The sequence below is a fragment of the Castor canadensis genome, chromosome 7 (genome assembly GCF_047511655.1).
Source record: "Castor canadensis chromosome 7, mCasCan1.hap1v2, whole genome shotgun sequence".
Lineage (NCBI taxonomy): Eukaryota > Metazoa > Chordata > Mammalia > Rodentia > Castoridae > Castor > Castor canadensis.
Genome location: NC_133392.1, coordinates 95,458,858 through 95,478,557, shown reverse-complemented (window position 1 = coordinate 95,478,557; position 19,700 = coordinate 95,458,858). Strand labels below are relative to the sequence as shown.

At 35.9% G+C, this 19,700-nt stretch overlaps 1 pseudogene; it reads left to right on the top strand.

Moving 5' to 3' along the window:
• Nucleotides 1-1,345: 1,345 nt before the first annotated feature.
• On the top strand, nt 1,346-19,081 carry LOC109701164 (AP-3 complex subunit sigma-2 pseudogene; annotated as a pseudogene).
• Nucleotides 19,082-19,700: the final 619 nt, after the last annotated feature.

Below are 19,700 nucleotides of genomic sequence, written 5' to 3'. Positions count from 1 at the left end.
TTTTCCTTATTGTGGAAGATTTTAGTTTCTCCTTCAATTAGGAAGGATAGTTTTGCTGGGTAAACTACTCTGGTTTGGGCATTGCTTTCTTTCAGGGCTGGATTATGCTTTGCATCACCTTCTTGCATTTAAAGTTTAAGTTGAGAAATGTGCTGCTATTCTAATGGGTTTGCCTGTCTATGGCCATACCAACTTGAATGTGCCCGATCTCATCTACAGGGTTTGCCTTTATATGTGACTTGTCCTTTCTCTTTTGCAGCTTTCAGAATTCTTTCTTTGTTCTGTGTGCTGAGTGTTTTGATTATGATGAGTCTGGGATGTTTCTTTTTTGGTCCTTTTTGTTTGGTGTTCTGTAAGCTTCCTGCACCTGTGTGACTCTCTTTTTCCTGAGGTTAGGGAATTTTTCTGCTATTATTCTATTGAATATGTTGTCAATGCCTTTACTTTGTATCTCCTTTCCTTCTTCCAATGAGTCATATGTTTGTTTTTTCATGATGTCCCATATATCTTGCATGTTCCATTCATATTTTCTTAACATTGTTTCATGATCTTTTACTATGTGGTCTAATTCCTCTATTTTGTCTTCAGTTTCTGATACTTTATTTTTAGCTTGCTCCACTCTGTTCACCAAACTTGATTGTGATATTTATTTAGGATATTGAGTTGGTTATTTCAGATTGATTATTTTTCAGAGTTTCCATATCTTCATTAATTTCCTTTTTCATATCCTAGATAGTCTTCTTAATTTCATTCATCTGTTTGTATTTTCTTTGAGCTCATTTAATTGTTTATTCACATTTTCTTTGAGGTCAAATACTAGCTTTTGTGTTTCTTCTTTGAGGTCATTAATCATTTTTACTATTGTTTTTTGAAATTCATTATTTGATAGCTTTCCCTCTACATAGATGTTTGGATCCTTAGTGGTGGAATTGGCTTTTGACAGAGAGTGGTTGTCTTGCTGTTTCATTCTGTGTTGAGATTTATGTATCTGGAGTTGTTTTGGGTTATGGTTTAATCTCTTGTGCCCCTATAGTTAGTGTTTTGAGGGTTTTTTTTCTTTCCCCTCCTGGAGCTCCAGCAAAGTTCTTCATAGAGGGGTATACTGGAAATGTTACCTCTGGCTGCATTCTTATTGTGGTGGGAAGGGAAGCCTTCTAGCACCAGCAGATTAGCAAGGTCTGGAGCCTGGTGTTCTCTTGGGTATGTGGTGTCTGGCTTCTGGCACTGTGTAGCAAGTTGAAGTATCCCTGGGGCAGCAAGACCAGAGGATTTGAATCATCTGATGTGCACCAAGCAGCAGAAGCCCTAGGGTCTACTTGCATTATGTCATGTTCTTCCAGGAGCCATGGTAGCTGCTGCTGGCTTAGAAGAACAGAGCCTGCAGGCAGTGAGCATTCCAGGCACTGATTTCTCACATGGGCTTCAGGGAGTGCAGTTCTGTGGGACTGCTGTCCACTTAGGAGAACCAAGCCAGCAGGTTGTGGGGGGTTTGGGGCCCAATTTCCTGCATAGGCTTCTGGAAATGCAGTCCCATTGCACTGCTGCTAGCTTAGGAGAACAAAGCCTGCGTATACCTGGAATTCCAGGGCCTGATCTCTCACACAGGCTTCAGAGAGCTCAGTTCTGTGGTGCTTCTTCTGGGAGAACAGAGCCTGCTAGCTTGCATCTTCTGTTCCCCATGGAACAATGGAAGCCACTGGACCTTCTTACACAGGGACCTTGGTTTCTCTGGCATTTCAGGGTGAAGGTAGCAGCTCATTTGTTGGGATGAGCACGGAGCTCCGAGTTTCTGTGTACTGGGCAGAGGGACTTACCACCCAGTAATGTTGCATGGAGCTGTGTGGCGACTTCAGGGGCAGGGGAATGGGAATGTTGAGCTTAAGCTATGTATTGATCTTCCCATTCCTCCCATGGTTAGTCATTTCTTATTTGCAGATTCAGAGAGGGTTTTGCTTCTCGCTGGTTATGGGACCCCGTGGGTGCCTTTTGGGGTCCTCTGATTTTATTTTTTGGGGGTAGTTGTTCACTGCTAGGATATAGGAATGTCAACAATCTGCCATCTTGCCCCCTCCTCCCAGAAAGCAACACTTCTTAACCAATGTAATAAGATGACAGAGCAAATCATGTAGTGAACAGTGTTATTCATGTATGTAGATATTTACATCTGCTTCATTCCCAGAAGAGTATATGTTCCCACTTATAAAGAGCACATTCATGGGCAGGAAAGGATGGTGTGGAGGTATAAGCACTTTATATATGGTAAGAAAGCAGAGAATGATAAAAGTACAACATATATGGTATGTTGGCTACAGAACACAGCTACATAACACAGATTGACTTTCACTGGAATATTATTGAATGAGTACTCATGCTAGGACAAAAATAGTCACCAAGGATCCATTAGACAAATGAGATGTCTGTAAGAGCTTTCAAAAACACCTCCGTAGTCCTAGAAATCAGTTCTAATCAGATTTGATAGGAATGGATCCTGTCAGCACTTACCTTTTCAGCTCTATAACTGCAAGTGTGCTGCTAAGAAGAATCTTCAACTGACCATGTTGCTTTAAATAAAACACTGACAAGATTTTTTCTAAAAATGTTATCTCTTGACCTTGAATTTGGAAAACTTGCATTGACTTCCACCTATGCTACAAAATGCTTGAATGACTTTGAATAATTTTCTGATGTCTCAACTCCTTCATTTCCTCTTCTAAAATGGTAACAATATCTGCTCTATCCTTATCACAATATCATAGTGTGAATATAAAAATATTCAACTATATAAACTTTAGATAGAGTTAATAAGAAACATTACACATATGAGTTTTTTTTCTGCAAATTGATTTCATGTGAATTCAACTTCAAGAGTTTTAATGAAAAGATTGGTAGGTTAGAAGGTTTGTCATATTCCTATGGTCAGAATGCAAAATGATACTAGTTACTTAATTATAAATTAAAATATGTATTCTTTTAAAATCTGTAAAGGGTTTTCTAGGCAGATTATCTTATTTAATTACTTCAACAACTCTGAGTGACCATATTATATCCATGTCTAAATAATAAGAACGAAAATGTGATGAGCATGTGTGACCAGGCATCCTTTTAAGTTTGGTATGTATGCAGATATTTGCTATTTGCATTATCAAAACCACCCTAGGAGACAGACACTGTAATTATTATTATTTTCAGATGAGGAATCTAAAGAAACTAATTTAATTAAACTCACCTATTTAATCAATGTCAGATTTATTAATCAATCAATAATTATTAATTTATCAACGTATCATTCTCTTAAAACCAGAGCCAATCATCTTAAAGATTATAGTGATTCTTCACAAATGAACCTTTGCCTCGAACTAAAGTAATTCTGGAGCTCCTTAGCTCGTGATTTATGATGTTCTGTAATCTTTACTCTAAATCATTTTGCCCATCTTGAAAATAGTGTGTGTGTGTATGTGCAATGTTATCATGAAAATCAGAATTAATGGAGTAGTGAAATAGCTACAAAGATATAATCATAACAAAAATGAAAATAGCATATACATCTGTAGATATATCTCAAATATGAGAGAATGTTCAGTAAATGTAATACTAGAAGTTACTGTCAAATATGTAAAAACCTTTATTTTCAGAAGATGTGATATTACAACACTTCATTAAAATAGTTGTTTTAAATGTTCAACATGTATGGGATCCAAAATGCATCTAAATATGAGAATATGATAATATTCATTTTAAAATAAATACAGGCACTACTTTTGGAAGTAATTTTAGTATATCATTTGAAGAATGTTCCACTTAAAATTCTGTTTTACCAAGTTGGTTGATTTAATTCTGCTTTACATTCAGATAAACTAGCCATTACTTACTGCCTGCAGACTAGTAGGTCTTCCATAAGCAAATACAATTCACTTCTTTACTTTCCTCTTGCTTGGTTAGCCCATGGTTAGTGAAAAGTCAGGAATGGAAATGGGCCAATTTAAATAAAGATAACACGGATTGGATTGAAATTTGTAAGTCATTTGATAAGGCAGTCAAAACAACCTGTTAAGAAGGTATTTAAAGGTGCTATAACCCATATATTTATTCCTCTGCTAATTCCATTTTCTCCCAATGGAATAGATGACTAAGAGATCGGAAGTCATTTAATCCACAAGAATGTCATAGTGTGCAGAGTAAAGGTAGTGAAAAGAAAATATTGTTTCTATAGAAAGATGTAGGCAATATCTTGGTCTGTTTGGCAAGTTAAGTGAAAGAAAAACTCAGTAATACCAGGCAAACCACTAGGGGTTTTCAAAAGACTGCAATTTGTATATGGGAAGCTTAGTCTATAGTGCTGTTGAACTTAGGAAATTAAATGAACTATTTTTTCTGGATCATTTTTTTTTAGAAATTGGAAAGAAAAAAAGCTGTTTCTATTGGAAAAACTGAGTGAGAATGAAAGCATGAAAAGCAAGTGAAGCATGCAAGCTTCCTTTCATCAATTTTAAACAAACCACAGTTCTTTATTTGCCTTCATCAAATCCTCCTTCAGCACCATTTCTGATATATGCTACTGTACGAGTGAAAAGAGAAATATCAGTGTCATTGTTCCTGATTTTGGAGAGACACAGCCACAAACACGTTAGATGATATTAAGCCTCTGTCTGTTAAGACAAAGCCAAGTAAATTCTATTCTGGTGAGGAAGTACAACTGGGATCTCAGTTTCTGTTAAGGATTCATGAGTCTAGAAGTTAAAATGATTCTCCCATACAGTGATGCTACAAGACTGGAGAGATTTTTGTCTGTGATCATGTCTTACTTACACAGGACTACACAACTATAGCATCTAGGAGCTGAAAAACTATAGAATTCCCAAGAATATAAAGTGATATTCTGTCTAGGCTTTCCATGTAGACAGTAGTGACGATGAAGTAACACAGTCATTAAAATGACCAGGTTAATGACAGCAATGCAGAATTCAACACCACCTTCTTGGTCAGATCACCCTTTACTTGTAGTTCATTTTGTTATAGTGAGTTCTACAGTGTCTCCCAAAAATCTGTGTGCAGTGAGAGCCTCCAAATGTGATCTTATCTGTAATTAATTAAGATGGGATTGTAGTGAATTGGGGTTGTGCGTGAAATCTAATACTGGTGTCATCATATTAAAAAGACAGGGAATATAGAGATACACAAAGTGATAAAGGCCATATGAAAATGTAGGCAGATAATATGCCCAGAATAACTGGGAGGCTCAGAAGAAGCAAGGGAAGAATTTTCCCCAGCAGGCTCAGAGGGAACATACCACTGCCAACACCTTGATTTTGACCTCTTAGATTCCTGAATGGGGGAAATAAATTTCTGTTATTTTAACCCACTTTGTATTAATTTGTTATAGCAACCTTAGGAAGTTAATCTGGATGTCATGCCTTGTTCTCAGAGAAGCCTTCATGGAGCATGCCTTGTGCTTCATCTGAGTACTGCATCTTTCTTACATGTTTCCCATGTCATCTTAAGCTCCTTTCTCTATAAAAATTCTCCATTTATTTTCTTTTCTTTCCATAAAACAATAAGATGTTTGAGGACAAAGACTTTTGTCTTCTATTGTTCTAGCCACAAAATTTAGATTGGGAACAGAAGTTTTACAGATTGGCTGTTTTTTATTAGAATTGAATCATTAGCTATATAGTGTTGAGCATTTCTACATGTATTTTCAGAGATTAGCATTATTGCATTTAACTGATAATAAATGGCATCACCTTCTATTCACAAGAATGGTAATTTGTTGAAAGCTAGGTACCGAAATAACCATAATCTAAGAAGACATGATCACTGCCTTCAAAATGGAATGGACTACTGTAATTCTAGCTACTCAGGAGGTAGAGATCAGGAGGATTATGGTCCAAATCCAGCCCGGGAAAGTATTTCGAGTGACCCTATCTCTAAAAAACCCATCACAAAAAATGGGCTGGTGGCATGGCTCAATGTGTAGGTCCTGAGTTCAAGCCCTAGTATTCCAAAAATAAATAAGTAAATAAATAAAATAAATGGAATGGAATGGGCTACTGCTAAAGTTGTGGCTCAAGTGGTAGAACACCTGCCTGTTCAAACAACATCCTCACCAAAAAAATAAAAAAGAAATACCAAAATGGAATAGATTAAAACTGAGCAAAACTTGAACAGCAGAGCAACTTGCCCTTAGGATCCTAATGAAGGTCAAGTGGGTTCTAATACTTTTGCCTTGTACCACTTAGGAATAATGTCTTTTCCCAAAAATGAGAGAGTGATACTTTCCTTAGAATTTTCCTTTGTGTTTGGAAAGGAAATGCCAGTACTGATTGGGCTTCATGAATTTCACATCCACAAATGTACCCATATACTGTGGTTCCCAAAGTGTTTTATGCATAACCAAAGACTTTTTTGGATCTGCTCTAAAGAGGTCTAGGTGAAAATTCAAAATATTTCCTTTAGAAGCCTTCCAAGATTTCAGCTTCAGCTATATGTTTGAGAAACACTATTTCTGGAATTCTAAAAACACTTCTAAAGGAACATGTAATGTTTGTTCCAAACACTGTATCTTTGTTCATATCATTACTACACTGTGGAATATGCTGCCGATTTCCTACTACTAACACTATAAAAGATGTTCCCCAAATTTCTGTGAACATTTTGCAACCTTTGTTCACCATTTCATTTCACACTAATTATTTCTGCTTTAATTACATAGCACGTGCAATACAATAGCTAGTATGTTGATATCACTATTTTTTCTGTTTTTGTCTCCATTCAAATAACCAAGAATCTCACAATGCACACAGTTGACAATATATACCTTATTTTAAGTTAATGTGTATTCAAATTAATATTGAAAGGCCACAAGTAAAAAGGTCAGCAAGCTAAACATACTATACAGTCAACTATCTAGAAATATTTTTATTTACTCAGGGACATGAGTTTATAGACATTGTTCTAACAAAAATATATAGGCATTATAAAAATTATAATTAGTATTATGCTTGTTAAATATTCTTGGAAAATTTAACATTCATACATAGTATTATTTTGCCTGAGGAGGCTATTAAGCCCAAGTAATATAACTGCATGTGCTGAAAGAGGTTCAAATTGCATATATATAATCAAAACCCATAGTAAGAGAGGGTTTCATTAGTTCATATTGACATTATAGCTAAAAAACAATGCTTAGGAAAATAATAAAGAGACTATTTTTTCATAAATAGATGCAAAGGAAGCCCCTTTTAATGAAATACCAGTGGTATAAAATGCACTGAATATTCCATCCAGACTGTATTTGAAATGTGGGCTTCACTGAAATGAATGAGGGGCAGAGGTGACAAAAGTTTTTCTCATCCCAAAATTTATGCTTTTCTCTACTACTCCTTCATCAGTCAGTCCTCCTGAACCTTGATTTTAAAAAATAGATTTTGTTTTTACACTTTTAAATATAAACAATGATCTCCTTTTGGTTTCTACCCACAGCTGCAGAGTCCCACCTGGATTAATTGAGTGATTTATTGAAAATGAGCACATTGATCCTCCTTAACCATTCTTTCTTGGCTCTATATAGGTACTCTTGGACCTACACCAACAGTAGTATCTGATATTTAAAACCCTATAGAGACTAAGCCTCCCTTGTTGAAAATAAATTGCTGCTCATTTTGGTCAAGCTCGATCGGTTTTCTAGAACAGGATGTCATGATGGTGATGTCATGAACACTCAGTTCCTGGTGGAAGAAATTGATTGATTGATCTTGTTCAGAATGTCAGAGGTGTACTACATAAAACACAGGACATGAGCTACAGTGGATTCTTGGGTTCTATTTGTGGAGGGATTTAAAATCCTTGGCAAAGAACAAAACATGACAGTTGTGATAAGTGCCTCCGTAGGGTGGCTTCTTCTATTGTAGCAGGTCATGTCAAAGAAATACTCTAAACAGCATGTATCAGCTAAATAATTGCTGCCAGGTCACTTACAGAAAACTCTCAAGAGGTTTCTTCAAGAAGCATATTATCTTTCTTGAGTATACTACATACCTTGATTTTTCAGAGTCATCTCTCCAACTTGGAAATTTCTTGCACATTATCCATTTACTAAGTATTTGCAAAAAGAACATCTTAAAATAAAATGGCTCACTACCCACAGACATCTTACCCAAATAATACTGACTGTTGGAATAAGTACATGCAGGACTTTAAAAGAATGTGGGAGAAAAAAAAACTGTTGTGAGTTGCTTTTCTCATATAGGAGTAAAAGATTTTGGTACTAAATGCTAAAGCTATTCTTAATATTTTCTGTTTATTCATAATTAATATTATTTATTAGTCTATATAAAATCAAATGACAAACTTGTATTATTAGAGCTTGGGGTCCTGTGATATGTAAAGTATTATTTCTCACCATCAAAGAGTTAAATACATGTTAAGACAAAATGAGAATGTGGTGAATGCTGTAATGTGGACTGGGAAAGGTTGCTATGGGAGCACATTTGTAGAAAGTTCCAGCATTTTCTACCACTGAGCATAGACCTAACTAAGGAGCCACTCACAAATACTAGGAGTAGGCATGAGGCCAAAAAAGGGTTACTTTAAGAAAATAAAGTAGCTGTTTTACAATCATCATCCAATTTATGGTAATCACTGTACCTTTGCTGAACTAATTAGCTTCAAATTAGGCCTCACAATTCTTCTAAGAATCTCATTTTGGTTTGATATTAACAGAACATTTCCTTAGAATTCCATCTTTAAAAAAAGTAAAACCTTTCCGTCTTTTTGAAAAAGTGTGCAGTGTGATTTGAACAAATGACATAATATGTATCTAATGGTATTGTTATTTAAGTAATTAACACTTCCCACAAGATACTGAGGGGCAGAGTGTGGTAAGATAAAGTTCTTTCCTTGAGATTTTATAGCATATTTCAAGAAGTAAGATTGTTAATAAATAAATTAATAGTGAAAGCTCAAAATGTATGTGACTCAAGATTTATAAATACTAAAACTACATAAATCAAAAAAAGTAAAAAGTGTTGATAAGAGAGTATTTTAGTTTGCTAGGTCTATGACAATAAGTGCTGCAGATGGAGTCCTGCATAGAGCAGAAATGCATTTTCTCACAGTTATGGAGAAATAAAAGTATTGGCTAGTTTGATTTCTTCTGAGGATTCTTTCCTTGACTTGCAGGGTTCACTTTCTCATGGTATCCTCATGGTCTTTAATTTGCAGGCACATGCCCTCCCTGGGCTGTCTCCGTCCTAATCTTCAACTTGAATATAAGCACCAGTCAGATTGGATTATTTCTACCCCAATGGACTCCTTCAGCTCAATTACTTCTTTAAAGGCCCTATCTCCAAATTCAGTACCATTTTATGTTTCTGCATGTTAGAGAGTTAAACTATGAGTTTTTAGTGAACACAATTCTTCCCATAAAAAAGCATATTACTAAAAACAGAAGATGAAAATTCTCTGAAATAAGAAAACTGTGGGGGGGGGGGCAATAAATCTGGAAGAAACAAAAAACACCATCAAAAGCCTTGAATATTTTCACAAATAATTATCATTCTAAAGTACATATCTTATTCATGTCAAATTCTCATTTGAAAGTTGCATGATTTTCAACATCACTAAAATATTTCATCTTAAGAAATTAACGTGGACATGTAAGATTTTCCATTACTGGCTGCTACTACCCTCTTAAGACACTTTTTAACTCCTCCACTTTGAGATTCAAGCCCACAGATTACCAAACTATTTGTACTTCCTTGAATATCTCATGACACTTTATGCTGTCATCATAATTTATTTGACTCATGGAGGGCAGGTTTTGCCTGTGACAGAACCCTATCAATACTGCTTCAAATCCCTAAACCACAGTTTAATATTTTTCCCTCCTCTACTTCACACCCCTTTGTCCATTCACTATTAATGGTGCAATACGTTTTTCTCATCTGTTTACTCACTATTTGTGGATTCCATATTCGAAATTTTGGATATATTTCCATCCCTAAGTACTCATGGTGCTTTCATGGTCATTTGCAGACATGCACAGTGTGGCAAAAATGTTCAGTCATTCAATGTATGATTTTCAAGATGAAGGCTGCCTCCTTGTTTCAGCTCTCATACTGTAAGCAGGTACCTCTTTCTTGTTCAGTTTGGTTCCCTTAGAAGCAGTGGTTCAGTATTTGATAGATTTTTGCTCATGACAACCCTATAGAACATAGTGACTGAAAATAACAAGAATTGATCATCTATGTCTTGATTATTTTACAATCACCTCCTGAAATACAGTTCCATGTTTTATTCATCTTAGCATTTCTGGGGCTGCCTGTAAGACTTAATATCATAAAAGTTAATTGGAGATATTTATCAAATGATTATTTAATAGAAGGAGGATAAATTTGTTGAAATTAATCAAAGAATGACTGTAGACCTTTTCTGTAGACTAAATGGCAAGCTTTTGAAGGGCAATTTGTGTGGAAAAGTCCCACTTCAGAAGATCAGTTTGGAATCATATTGGAGAAAAAAAAGAGTGACGAGACTAGATGGAATCAGAGAATGCTAGAAGAGAAATTAGAAAGTTTCCATAGTAGCTACACATTTTCTAGATTCTCCCATCATTAGGCAGAGAAGAAAAATCAGGTTTCCTTCATGCTAGTACATTTTTGTATTAAAAATAATTTGGGTTGACATAGAATACAGAGCTAAAAACAATGACAACTCTGCACAGCATCATGTAATGTCTAAATATAGAATAGGGTCCCCTGATGATATGTAGGATGAATGTAAAATTATATGAGTTTAAGGAAGAAGTTTTTTCATAACATCCATATTCCTTTTCAAACAACAGATGTAGTAGTCAAAAAAGAAGTTCCATGAGGATTCTGATTTCCAGATACCCACATCCAAAAGAGTATTGGTATTGCTTCCTTTTTTCTTACAGGGAACGCATGTATTCCCAGACCAGACCAGTAGGGATGTCATTGTTATCCCTGTGTTGACAGAAACTTCTTTGTGTGATCTTGGTCAGCCCTAGTTAGACTTGGAAACTTTGTTGTTTTTCCTATATAGAAATATGTCCAAAATTCTTTGGCACTTCTGTAATTTTTCTGTTACATTTCCCCAGGACAAAATTGTCCTCATAACATGATTCAATTGAATTTTGAATGACAGAAGTAGTTTGAAGTTATAATTTGGCATAGAACTTTTGTTGTTTGTCACAATAATCGATCAATTAATCTATCATTCAAATGAGTGAAATGCTATGCTATGCACCTCTAATATGCAGCAAGGAAAGCATATGAAGTAGTATAAAGAAAATTAACTCATGTATTTGTTCATTCTTTGTTGAGTTCAAACTGGATTTCTTTAACAATGGTAGACATTGTTGCAAGTTAGTGAAGCTGCATTGAAAAGAAAAGCCTTGTGCCCCATACAGTTATTTTTATAAACATTTGAATGTTAATTAATTTGTTCATTCAACCAAAATACATTGTCATAACTTTTATGAATGTGAAATTAGATATTTATAAGATATTGGTTTTCTTTTCTAGAGAGTCTCTCCCAAATATGGGAACAAAAAAATCAGTATGTGTAATGCATTTTAAAGAGATAAAAATTCACTTTCATGACTGTTACTAAACAGGAAGCATGTGGTTCTCTGAGAATATAAAAAAGAAGCATTTTACTCAGACTGGAGAGTAGATATTGCCAAATAGTTTTACTCAAAGGTGTTAATTCTATTGAATTTAAGCTATTTGAAGAAAAGTTCAACGAAACCTTGAAAGTAACAGATGGTATTCTCATAACTTCAAACCCTGACTGGAAGCATCTCTGCCTGAGGAAATGTTACTGCATCCAAAATTGTCCTACATGATGTGCTCCTGAGACTTTCCACATTATCTGGTGTAGGTACTTGAGAGCCAACTGCTCATTCATGAATGCACATTCATTCAGTTTCCTGTGGCTGCTGTTAGAGCCACAAACTGTGTGGCTTAAAATTTGTTATCTCACAGTTAAGGAGGCTAGAACACTCCAATCAAGGTGTCAGAAGGATGGTTTCATCCAAGACCCATGAAGTATGATCTGCTTCATGCTTTTCTCTTAGCTTATAGTGGTTGGCTGGCTTTCTGTGGTACTTTTTGACTTATAGAATCATCACAGTAGGCTTTCCATTCATCTTTACACAGTGTTCTCCTGTGCACATGTCTGACTATTGTCAAATTATCCCTAACATAATCATATTAGATTAAAACCTACCCTAATGAACTTAATCGTATGCAAAGACCCTAGTCCCAGTAAGGTGAATTTACAGGGATTTACTTTAAATCAACCTATCACAATATTTCATATGTTCAATGAAAGTTTGCTGAAGATAAATAATAGGAATAATAGATAAATATTAGATAAATAATAGGAAGAGATACATAATAGGAACATTTTCTGAAGATCATAATTATACTCTTATCTTAACATGGAAGAATACATATTAAATCTCAAGATGGTATGAATAGGAAGCAACTGGAGAGCCTCTTCTCCAAAACTTCTTTCAATGAATGGGTTTCAACTTACTTTTGTGAACATTCTATTTTTAGCCTCTGTGTTCTATTCTAGTAGTCGGTAAGACCAAAGGTGACAAACTGGTCCATACTGACATAATGAACTCCCCTTGTTGGGAATTTTAAATTTCAACTTTAGGTAAAACATGCTGTGCTTGAAAAGAGAATATGTATATTTGATCATTTTGCTATTTGTAGAGGCATTTAGAATAGCATAGAGAAAGGAAGAAAATGAAATGAAGCAATTGCCAAGACACATAAAAAGAAAGAGTTAGAGGAACATCAGTTTCTGGTTCTGCCTTCTTCTGAGGATTGCCATAGGTCCATTAAAAATAAAAACCCTCATAGTATTTTTCCTTTTGCAAATTCTACATGTAATATTCCTTGAGAATATTAACAGGTAAATTTTGACCTGTGTTTCTACTAATTGTACAAAGTTTTTCAAAACCCTATTCCACATATCTAAACTGTAAGGGAAAATAATGTAGTAACATAACATAGATTTGTGGTAAAGTTAAATTATGTATGTGTATTTCATAAGTATATGCAAAGATATATCATACAAATGGGTGTATATATAATTGAGTATGCATGTATATATGTAAACATAAAATAAGGTATATATAAGTATCTGCAAATACATAAGTGAAGAATATAAAATGTTCCTCACTTCACTTCATCACTAGTCTATGAGCTAAATACACACAGAAACTCACCCCTAAAACAATAGTATTGCCTAGTATTTAGTCAATTTTTGCCATAGTACACTATGAGAAAAAAACATAAAGTAGATGCATAAAGTAGATCCTATCTTACAGTTATTGGTGATGTTCTCTATGAGTTACTGAGCAAAGCACAACCCAGACCAAGTGCCTTTCTCTCCAAGATGAGGTCATTAAGCCCAATCCTTCTATTTCTCTAAGTTTTTAGGTGCCATAAGTTGGACTTCCCAAACAATCCCTTCTAAGAGTGGCACTGAAGCTCAGAGAATGTCCATTAGCCTTGCTCACCAGACTATTCTCACAACCTGTAACAAGTCAGAGAAGAGGTATAAGGTGTCTTTTGGTGTACACCATTCACTGAGCTATGATCTCACCTCTGTAATGCACTTCAAGGAAAAATAAGAGAACAACAGAGACAGTAGGCCTTGTCTTATTAGCTTTTACTTGAATATTTTTCAAATAAAACCCATTTTGTGTCTATATTAATTCCAAGAGCTGCTGTGCCAAAATGTCCCAAATGGAATGCTTAAACAACAGATATTTGTTGTCTAGCAAATCCAGAGTTAGCAGGGCCAGGTTCCCTGTGAAGATGTTGGGAAATAATCTGTTCCAGACCATCCTTCTAGCTTCTAGTATTTTCTTGATACATGGAAACAGAACTCAATATTCACATGGCATTCTCCCTGTATGCATGTCTATCTCTATCTTTATCTCCAACCTTTAACTCTTTATAAATACACCTGTCATACTGGTGTAGGGCTCACCTTAATGGACCTATCTTAACTTGATCATCTTTAAAAACTGTATTTCCAAATAAGTCACATTCACACTTGCTGGAGGTTAGGGCACAGGAGAAGAGAAGGACACAATTCAACCTACACCAGTATCTATACTAGATGATCCACTGTTTTTGCCTTCTTCCATCATTGAAATGCTATTAATTAGGCAAAGAAGGCTACTGTATTCAAAATTATTTTCTATACTGACATGTAAAAGTGAATGACTGAAGGATAAGAATATAAATGAAAATAAAGCAATTCTTCAAAGATTTGGCTTCTGTTCTCAATGAAGAAGTGCTTTAATTATGAGAGGAGGTCAAATGTCATCGTTAGTTTGTGCAGATATTTACATATTAAGGAAAATATACTTAGCCCTATGTATCCACAAATTCTGAACCTGCAGACGTAACCAACCACATATCATACGAAATTTTTAAAATTGCATCTGTACTGAACCTGTAGACTTTTTTCCTTTTCATTAATTACTAAGCAATACAGTGTAATAATAATTCATGAAGAATTTGTATTGTATTTGGTATTATAAATAATCGAGGGATCATTTGAAATATATGGGAGGGTATATGCAGATTGTGTGCAAAGACTGTCATTTTGTATATAGGGTTTCTATAGGGGTTGGACAGTAGAAATCCTAGTACCAATGCCTTGAAGATACCAAGGAATAACAATATTTTAATCACTCTAGGTGTTAAAAATACAAACATGAGTAAGACATATAACACCTGATCTTGAGGCACTCCATTTTGGCAAGGAAAATAGAAAGGTATAAGATAAGTTATATTGAATATAATTATAAAAAGATTAATGGAATTGCAAACAAATTTTATTAGAGTACAGATGATCAAAATATTAAACCTATTTTGATGGTAAAGGAAAACTCCATAAGGATATGAGTATCATTCAGTCAACAGTGGAATGCAAGTAAAATGACATTTGAGCACATCTCTGAAAAATAAATAAAATTTTATGTGATACAAAAGAAGAAGATGCTAATTTATATACTTAAAGAACATTAACAAAATTGGAAGTTATAATTAATATCACCTGCAAATATTCTCAAAATAGTATGTCATATCAATTTAAATGCTAAATAATTACACAAAAATATCCTGTAAGTAGGCATTTTGATTGTCAATAGTACACATTTTCTTTTAACTTTTTCCCATACTAAATTAAGATGATTTTTGTCCTGCTCCATGGCCCCTAACCCCAATATAGAAATATCATTCTGTTCAACCAAGCTCACTTAGAACAACTGATCCATAACTGTAAAGTTCTTCATAACTTTCCACTGTGAGGAATAATAGTAATAAGGTTTCCCATTTTCTTTCACTCCTCTTCCCTATTTCTGTCTCAAAACTTTACTTTCTTGTTGTTGTGCTGAGTGGCGGTACATTGTGGCATTTACAAAAGTTCTTACAATATATCAAATATATCATATTTGAATTCACTCCCACCTTTACTTCAAAATTTTTGATTGCTGTATGTACACTTTATATTGTCAAGAGTGGAAATAGCTATATTGCCTTTTATAACCATAATCAAACTTTCAATGATTTGTCCATAGGTAGACTCCAATTACCAAAAATTTGCAAATATCATTTACATTATTGCAGCTATGCAATTATGATTCACTGCAGGGGCAAGTATTTTGATATGAATATATTAGACTCTAAATTTCAAATGCCTTAAGCCCTCTGCTACTCAAATGGGAATGTTCAAATGGATTCTCTACACTTCACTAATTGCTCAAAACCAAGCCAATTTAATTCACTTCATATTTGGAGCATGATTTTCTTGTTCTATTTGCAACCTTTTATTTTCAAATAACTCCAGACTCAGAAATATTGAAAAACAGAACCTGAGAGTTCATTTGTACTATCTAGCCATCTTTACCAACAGCTTTAGATAATGATAATAAATTGTCAAAACAAGGACAATAGCATTGCTATAGTACTTTCAAAGAAGATATAGGCCATACTTGAATTTCATCAGTTTCCCCTCAAATGTCCTTTTCTTTTTCCAGGACACAAACCAAGATCCACATTGCATCTATTTTCTCACTTCTCACTATTCTCATCTAATCTGTGACAGTTCTGAGGGGAAGATTGTTTTAAGTATTTCTTTATGTTCTATGACCTTGAAACTGTTGATGAGTATTAGTTCTTTTTTCTATAGAATACCTGCCAATGTTGATGTCTGTGCTTCTCATGAGTAGATTACAGTTATGCACATTGGCGAGAATAGCACAGGCCTCAGGAGTGTGTGCTCTCATTCACGTGTACGGGATACCAATCATTATCAGTGCTTCTAACCTCAATCATTTGCTTAAGGTAGTGTCTGGTGAGTTGTGGCTCTGTAAGTTATCATTTTTCCTTTTGTATGTGGTCAATATTTTCAGGCAATCCATTGAGACTGTAAAAATATTTCAATTCTCCTCTAAGTTTCAACCACCTGCTGGCAATTTAATAGTTCTCTCATTTCTTCTGCATTTCTTAACTGCAATTCTCTGTATGGGAGAGCTCTCTCTTTCCCATTACTTAAATTTTATTCAGTTATTTATTTATGTTAAGATGAACTATAGAATCTTTATTTCACTCTATGGCTTATAACACAAAAATGCCGCCATATTTTCCTCAGTTACCCAAACATCTCCATGTTGACCATTGCTGTATCCTTCCAGCTGTACTTGTGTCTTTTTAACTTGAACCTACTCTTTCTCAAACACTTCCTTATTTAGGGAAAAACAAAATTTTCTGTGCATATCTTATATTTTCTCTCCCAAGCTCCTTGATTCCATTTTTTCCTCCAAGGAACCCAAGTACATTTTATCAGAGGATGATATTTAGCAATCATATTTGAGCACTGGATGTTACATGTGGCATAATGTCTCCATGATCTAGCATTGGAGTTTTGTTGTTGTTGTTGTTTGTTTGTTTTTGTTGCTGCCATGATGCATGGACATCAGATTCCATATTCTTTAGCTTATGAGCCTGGGCTTGCACCAGTGATTCTTGGCAATTCTGATTCAGATTGGGTCTAATCATTTGGTCTTTTGTGTCCTGAGTCTTCCAGCTTCTTGGACTGGGAAGTCACTAGCTTCTTTGGTCTCCATCCTCCAGATAGCCACTGTGTGACTATTCAGCTTAGATTATGTAAATTAGTCTAATAAATTTCCCTCTTATAATTGTACTTGCATTTTGTTGATTCTCTTCCTCTGGAAAATCCTAACACAACAAACAAGTCACACACACACACACATAGACATATATATATATATATATATATATATATATATATATGAGAGAGAGAGCGAGAGAAAGACATATACATAATGTCCATATCTCTCTATCTACCTTACTTTCTTAGGGTGAGACACCAGGTACAATTCAACCAAAGGCAAATTGCTTGCTAAATGTTAATCTGTGAAATATCAAAATTATGTGCTTCCAAAGTACAGTAGTGGGATAGACATTCAATAGACATTCCTATTTCACAAGGGAGAAATAATAAATAAGGAAGGAAGAAATTGGTAACTGGTCCCAAATAAACTCAAAACACAGCAGGGCAAACAATAAATTATAAAGCTAGAAAATAATGTTTGACTCCATGTCTACCTTCTGGGCACACTGGAGGGAAGAAGTGGGCCTATAGGGCTCCATGTAGCCTTGCCCACATGGCTTTACTATGTACCACTCAAACTTGCACTCTCATTGGTTGTTGTCTTGTGTCTATGACTCTCTCAGGCTGGAGTGTGGTGGTGACCCTGCCTCTGTGGCTTCTCTGGTAGGAAATTTCTATGGTGGTCTTTTCCTTATAGCAGTTGTGAGGACAATAAATGTACACTTTTGCTACTTTTTGCTGTCGCTAGCCACTTGCCAATGGTCACTTCTGTTTTGGTTTGTTTTTATTTACCAGGAAATATTTATAAGTCTCTCTTTGTGCCTACGCTTTACATATGATTCATTAATGATTGGTTCTTTGAAATCTCTCTTGATGTGACCAGACCTGCCTACATTTGCAGTAGTCAAGATTTAGTGTACTTGCTAAAAATCATATTTGGACACCATTGTCATCACACCCCTCTAACTTTCTTACATTATGTTTCAGTCCTTCCTCATCATCACCATGTACCAAGCTTGGCTTGATGGGAGATGAGGCAGCAGAATGACACATCATACATATCCATTCCATTCTATTTACTAACGCTGGAGTTTCGACCTTTGCTGTCTTTAAGCTAGGAAGAAGACTTTTTTTTCACAAAACTTCTATTTCCCTTTTTTTGTTCATATGCCTTGGGAGAGTATTTGGGGAGTACTTAGATTGTAGCTCCTATTATCATCAGCTACTCACAAGTCTAGGCTCATGTACCACATGTATTTATTTTAATATTTCAGATAGCTGAAGGGTCTATTGCCAGAAGAAATTCAACAGCAGATAGTCCCAGAGACTTTCCACCTTGTCCTCAAGCGAGATGACATCTGTAACTTCTTAGAGGGCATCAGTTTGGTGCACCTGACTACAAACTGATTTACCAGCACTATGCTATTCTCTACTTTGTATTTTGTGTGGACGCATACAAAAGTGAACTTGGGATCTTGAACCTCATCCAGGTTTTTGTGGAGACTCTGGATAAGTGTTTTGAAAATGTGTGTGAGTTGGACTTGATTTTTCATATGGATAAGGTACACTACATCCTCCAGAAGGTGGTGATGTGCGGGATGATGTTGGCAATAAACATGAACGAAATCATGTCTCAGATCGAGGCTCAGAAGAAGCTGGAGAAATCGGAGGGTGGCCTTTCTGCAGCCCCTGTCCGGGCTGTGTCTGCTGTGAAAAACATGAACCTGCCAGAGATTCCACACAATATCAACATCGGTGACCTCAACATCAAGGTCCCCAACCTGTCCCAGTTTGTCTGAGGGTGGAGGATTGGGCTGAACTGGAGTCCTTCAGATGAGCAAAGCCAGTCAAGTCTGGAAGCAGAACCACTGGGCCTTAGAGGAGTGGAGCCTCAGGATTTTCTGTCTGAGAAGAGCGTTTGGCATGGAGTGGGAAGGAGCTGAGGTGCACATCCATCGGGCTTGCTGAGCCCTCCCACCACAGACCTGCTTTCTCATCCACATGGCTGCCTAGGCACTGCTGCAATCTGGGACTGGGGGCTTATGGAGCAGGCCTGCTTGCTGTACAGAGTCTGCCACTAGACAGAGCATGTTCCCTGACTGGAATCCTCCTCAGCACCACAGGCTTCCACGGTCCTGTAGCACTCACTTGTGGTGAGACACTGTGGAGTATGGTGAAGGCAGGGTTATGGGAACCACAATCACCTGCTGGCTCTGTGAGGGTCGTCATACTTAGAATCCTTTTGTTTAGTTAAGCTTTTTTGGGCACCGCCTGCTACAGTCATTCCCCTCACTGCATATTGCAGGTGTCTCTGCAAGACAGTCCAAATCATACACCTGATGCATGCCAACATACATGTGCCAATAAGGAGGCATCCTCCCACCTGGCAGAGATGGCCTCCTCCCAGAGCAGAGAGGCCCTGAGTCTGTAGAAGGTGAAAGCTGACAAGGAGCAGATGGTCCCAGAATTACCACTCCCAAATTTAAAAATCCTTCCTCCCGGGGACAGAA